The sequence below is a fragment of the Medicago truncatula genome, chromosome 5, assembly GCF_003473485.1.
Source record: "Medicago truncatula cultivar Jemalong A17 chromosome 5, MtrunA17r5.0-ANR, whole genome shotgun sequence".
Lineage (NCBI taxonomy): Eukaryota > Viridiplantae > Streptophyta > Magnoliopsida > Fabales > Fabaceae > Medicago > Medicago truncatula.
Genome location: NC_053046.1, coordinates 3,021,377 through 3,028,195, shown reverse-complemented (window position 1 = coordinate 3,028,195; position 6,819 = coordinate 3,021,377).

Below are 6,819 nucleotides of genomic sequence, written 5' to 3'. Positions count from 1 at the left end.
GTTGATCATATCCGAAAATAGCAACTGCAGTTCGAAAAATATCCGATCCTTTATACTTTGGTTAACCCGAAGTTACAATTCATATTTTTTTTTCAAGAAAGTCCTGGAACAAAATAAATAAGAATTGTAAAGAATTTGAATATTCATTTAATATTTGTTATCACCAATTAATGTTATCACCCCCTACTTTTATACATGTTGCAATATCCAAATTCTTGATGATAGGAAAAAGAATCCCCCAATCTTTATAATTGTTCAATAATAGGTGTAGTTGGCTACTACAAACAGTAAATATGTCATTTCAAGCATGAAGTTCTGATTTTTTTTGCTGAATAAGCAGGTAATATCAGGGCTGATCATGCTATGAATAGACCTTGATCAATTAATGAATAATTTGCTGAATCATATAATTGTGAGACCTTTCTTTCACGTGAAACATTTCAGACTTTTAGAGGGATTTTTCTATTCAATTTCCTCTTTCTTTAATGGCACCAGTAGCAACGGTTGTTCTGTTTATCATCTGATTCACTATTATTTTGATCATCAGATTTAGGTTGTTTTTCTTATTGTCTGAGTTGCATCAAAGTTGCATTAGAGAACAAGCCTAATTTTTGTCTCTTGAAGTAGGGGTCGGTGTTAATAGGTGCTACAGAGGTCTCTTTCAATTGGTGAGTGTTCCTTGTATGGGAAGAGAAGAATAGAAATGCAATTATGAAAAGAACCATTTTGTCAATTGGATTCTAATACATGGCTTTTTTTTCCTTGCAATATTTAATAGAAAAGGGTTTTTGAGTTCAATGGCTCTTAACGAATCAATCTCATAAATCTTGTAATGTTCTTAGCGAACACCTGTCTCACCAATTAATGTATTAGGTACTAAAATAAAATTTCTTCCTTCTTTTTAGCCATAGATATCTCTTGTTTAAACTAAAAAATTTATGTGCTTATTAATCCTCTGCATGATTTGGTATAGCTTTTTATGGTGTTTTCCTATTTTCCAGAATGAAGAGAATTAAGCCAAAGACAACCTAATGTTCAGGTATTCATTATTTGTTCACTACAATTACACAGCCACAAGCACAAGCACAAACTACATTAGGATTATCCAAACATAGTCTAGATTCTCTATCCATCAACCTATCCAAAAGAAATCACAATTATCCATGTAGAAACAAAACATGCAGAAATTGTAAAATTGTCTCAAGTAGATAGAAACAAAACATGCAGAAAATTGTAAAATTAATTGTCTTGAAGTAGACAGTAACAAAACATGCAGAAATCTTCTCAAAGTAGATAAAAACAAAACATGCAGAAATTGTAAAATTGTCTTGAAGTAGACAACATCAAACTTTCACCAAAAGCTTTCCTTTTCTTTTCCTGAACCTTCCAATAACTTGCAGCCTTTGGCAATACATCACACTTGAACAACGTATTGTTACTAGAATTGACCAAATGAAGTGCAAGTTTCATCCTAGTGGCTGTGACAACCTGAAAAAAATAGTAAGAATTATAAATTCTTCCATGCTAGTTATAAAGGATAACTTGTGAAAGTAATTAAGATAGTGACATGGAATAAACTTACATTGATTTTCTGATAATCACTTTTCAATGCACATTCAATCATCCATTTAGCAACCCACACTCCACAATCATTTCTGTGGAAAATAGTAGTACATTAGTGACTCTGACAACAACCATAGATTAAAAATAGAAATAAACAAAGTATAATGAATGAGAAATACGATCCAGTGCACTCTGTTGGAAGGGATCTAGGTTGAATTATACAAAAGTTTGATATTGAATTGGATGAATCCACATCATCAACAACAGAATCAATACTCAATATTTCCTCAATAAAAATACCCTGCAATAAGTTACAAACCTTAGTAAAAGAAGCCTCTTAGGCCCATCAGACCGGCCTACTTAAGTAAATATAAATAATATTGTTTATTAATAATATTATTATATTATATTTTGTACTTTGAGTTAATAGAAATTTATTAACCTTTTTAGTAATTAAGCTTAATAATATACGTTATGTTTTGCATATTTAAATGAATTATTATAATCTATAATTGAAATATGATATAATATATGGCCAAATTTTCTAAATATTCATGTTAAACTTAGATCATATTACTTGTTTAAAGATGTTCATGTATAATAACATTTTAAACACATTAGCAGGCCATATCAGACTTTTAAAAGGTCAAACTCATACCTAAAAGATAAGCTTATGATAGACGCAAGGCAGACTTAGGTCTTACAATTTTTTAAAGGCCAAGCTTAGATTTTGCAAAGCCTATCTCGGTCCAGCTTATTTTCACCCCTACTTTTAGCCTAATATGATGATCCAACCCAATGTAGGCTTCCTTTGTAGTCCTAACATTATGATGAACTATTTTGTTAATGTTTGGATGCCATTTGCTTAAAAAAATTATCTTGAAATGTAGTTTTTGGATATTACTCGTTTTCATGCTATTTTTTTTATTTAACTCTATTATTTTAAATTCCTTCAATTTTGGTCTTTGGCGAAAAATGCAGATGTGTTAGGAGTTCACAAAAATACATGCTTATTAAATATTTTAAAATAATATGGAGTTTTTTAATCAAGTCTAATATGTTGGTAAAATAATTACCCAAAATTCTTCATCTCCATCAACAAATCTATAAAATTAACAACAACTCACATTATTCTCTATTCTCTTGTGAACAGAACACACTACTTATATTTTTTTCTCTTATCATTTCTCTCATAGTCAATGTCAATTTTCGTATTCATTTTGTTTCTTCTAATTTTCTTTATCTCTTCTCATGAAAGAAAATAACATAAACATACCTCTATGAAATCACCTGATAACACACGTTTTTGAACATGTTGTGTCTCTATTTTAATTTTTATGACTATGTCACATAATTATGAACACGTATAATCACTAATCAGACACTTGATTAAAATATAATAATGTGTCAAGTGTGAGTTAACGTTCTACATATTGGATGAAAAAGTAGATTTTGATCAACATATAAATGAAATGATCCATATTAATACTACATTAAGGTTTTGTGCGAAGACGTAGTGTTAATCTAACTTGTGTGGTTGAGATTTGCCTAACATGATTATCCAAACCAATGTAGACTCCAGCGGAAGTCCCGACATTATGATAATCTGGTTTGTTAGTTTTTTAATGTCATTTGTTAAATTTTTTATCTTATATTTTAGTTATTGGATTTCAACCTCTACTATTTCAAATTCATTCACTTTTGATATTTGATGGGATCTTACAATAGACAAATTAATGCAGATGTGTTATGCTAAGTTGACAAAATGCATCCTTATTAAAAAAATTAAAATGATGTGGCGTTTTTTTAGTTGGTCTAATTTTTTCTTTTGGAAAATATTAAATTTAAGTTTTTCCATGTTGTTTGTTTTCATACCATTTATTTCATTCAACTTGTATTATTTCAAATTCTTTTATTTTTGGTCTTTAGTTGGAGTTAACCTTGGAAAAACATTTATGTGTTATCCACTGTTAACAAAATACATGTTTGTTAGAAATTTTTAAATGATGTGGTATGTTTATATTTGAGTCTACTTTTTTTGGTAAATTAATTATCTAGAATTCTCAAATCCTTTAACAAATCCATAAAATTACCAACAACTTTTAGAAAATGTGTTTGACCGAACTATTCCAATCATCAAAAACAATTTAACCAAGAACTTTTTTCAGTAAAAAAGAAGATGAGTGATGGTTTTTGTATAATGAATATGTCATTTATCATGATTAATTTGAAATAAAAATTCATTTTATAGGTTATTGTGATTTTCCAACTCTCGGTTTTTAGTCTAGTAGTAAAAAAAAACTTTAGATTTAGAGGTTACAAAGTCTCTTCTGATGAAAGAAAACACACTACATATTGTTTTTGTTTTATCATGTCTCTCATATTCAATGTCCTTTTTTCATATTCATTTTGTTTCTTCTAATTTCCTTTATCTCTTCTCGTTAAATAAAGGAACATAAACCTACATCCATGAAATCACCACCAACCTATAATTTTGAACATGTTGTGTCTCTATTTTACTTTTTATGAATACGTCATATAGTTATGAATGCATAAAACTACACGCTTGATTAAAATATGTTAACGTGTCAAGTGTGAGTTAACGTTCTACGTATTTGATGAAAGAGTAGATTTTGATCAACATATAAATGAGATAACCCATATACCTAGTGCTTTAAGGTTTTGTGTGAAGACGTAGCGTCAATCTAACTTGTGTGGTTGCTATCAATCTAACATGATTATCCAACCTTTCAGGTAAATTCACCAAATTATGATTGTTGTTTCTATTATAAGCTTTTTCATATTTATTGTGTACATAAGAGAAAACATTGATGCATTAAACAACAATTTCAAATTCTGACTTTTTGCACAACATTTTCGGTTACCTAATCAAATTCCAATTCTGTTTTTTTTTCCTATTATAAATTATATCATATCTTGTGTGTACATGAGAAATAACAATAAATGAGCCTTTCACTAATAGGTTGCCACATGTACTTAAAAAAAAAAAAACGCAAATGTATATAATAGAGATCATTATGTTATTTCCATGTTTTTTTGTCAACGGTTTCATATCATATTTTATGAGTAACAAAAAGAAAATCACATTTTCTCTCTTGTTTTAATTATTCTTAATTAACGGTTTGTAAAGAAAAAACTAGGAGGGGAATAATACATTGATCATGACACATTCATAGCTTAAAAGAAACTGAATTTAATTAAAAAAATGGCATTGCTTAGATTCAAATTCGCAACGTAAGAATAGCAACACAATTCTTTTACCAACAAGACCAATGTAGAAATTCTATTAATAATTTCAAGAAAATGTATATTTCTTTTAGTTATTGAAAAATACATTTATTGGAAAATACATGTATTCAATTGATTGGACCAACTTCTAAATAAATGTAATGTCACAATGGAGTCAAACACATCCTTCCCTGTACTCTGGAATATACCTAGTATAGGGCCTCTATGCTACAAATGAAGTACTTGACCATTTAAAATTTTCATGCTTTGTAAATGTCTCACATCAGACAGTTACTGGACATTGAAAGGAATAGAAGTTATAAATAAGAAAGCTTACTACTACAATCAATTTAGATATCATGAGTTACTCCTTATTTAGGAGGGACCACTAGTGCAATTTGTTCTCCCTATAGGTGAGATTACTTTGAATGTTTCTTTAAGAGGAGATGCATGTAGGTCGGTGGGGGGTTTTTTGGGTCTCTACATAATAATATTATCATTTAGAAACCCTTATCATCACCGAAGTACATAAGCTAAGCTAGTTAAAAATAATTAATGGAAATGAATAGTAAACTGTTGATTATGTCAAAAAATTAATATATTGTGTGATAATGAAATAAAATACTGTATGAAGTTAATTATACAAATATTTTTTAACAATCAATGAAAATTCAAAGTTATATTCACAAATATTGAATGATTTTGTGTAACAGAAATATCTCAAGAAATTACATTCTAAGTTATATATAGGAAACAAGAACTTTCTATATCGACCATTAGATTTAATTAACGTGTAAGATCTAATTATTTTGCTAAAAGCTTCCGTGTAATTGATATACAAAATCACAGGTTAATAATTTGTTGTATTAAGTTAGCACTAATTTAACCTAACAAATCAATAGTACTAGACTTTTCATCCGTCTTGCCGCACAGGTCATATATAGTACAAAACATTACCTGCACTTTTTATTAAAAAATATAGGTGCGATATATCATAAGGTCTGTTAAAATAACTCATATTATACGTATGTATGTTAATTTGTTTATGAGAAATAAGCTTTCCGCTCTCTGTATGTTTTGTTTGAAATGAGCATATATGAGTGTGAAAGTTAGATTGCAAATTGAGATATAACAAAAGATTACATCAGTGTAGGTCTCAACATGCTTTAGATTTGAAAGCTCCCAATTAATACATACTTGGAATATAAAGGATAACACCAGTGTATATGCAAACTGGTTAGATTATAAAGCTGCCAATTAATTGTTCAAATACTAATATACATATAATAAATTGGTCTAAGGTGTATGCGTTTTCATCAGATAAAAAAATCTGTCATGAAATGGCAGAACTAACTCTCCATATTCGTATACCGTATATAAAACCAAACACATAATAGCTTATATGCATTGGTCTATTAGTTTTGCAAATGTTAATCTCAATGCAACTTTCAAGGTTTAATAACATTCAAACAACTAAGGTTCAATACAAAACACAAATAAACGGACATAAAAATAAACGGTCTAAATGTTTCTAAAGACCTCTCGATATACCACATTCGAAGTTGTATTAATTAAATTCCCATATTCATCAGTGATCAAAATCTTCAAACTATTGTGACTGAAGGGCACGAAAAAACATAACGCAATGATCTATATAACGCACGTAAATTATTCGATAAAGCATTGTGATTGAGTTAAATATAATCTCTTATAAACGGCGAATAGGTACAAATACGTTAACAATGTGCTTAGAAATAACAAACATTCGCAATCACTAAGTAGATATATGCAATATTATCTATCTATAATTTATAAAACCAACAAACTTTTTATTTTTATTTTTATAAAATCAACAACTTAGTTAATTTAATTTAATTGATCCTTTAAAACAAATGTGCAGATCTATATAAATTATGGTTGAAACATTATGGAGACTGGCCCCAAACAGGTGAAATTATACAAACTTATAGTGAGACATTTTCACAAATATATATCAGTAAAAAAATG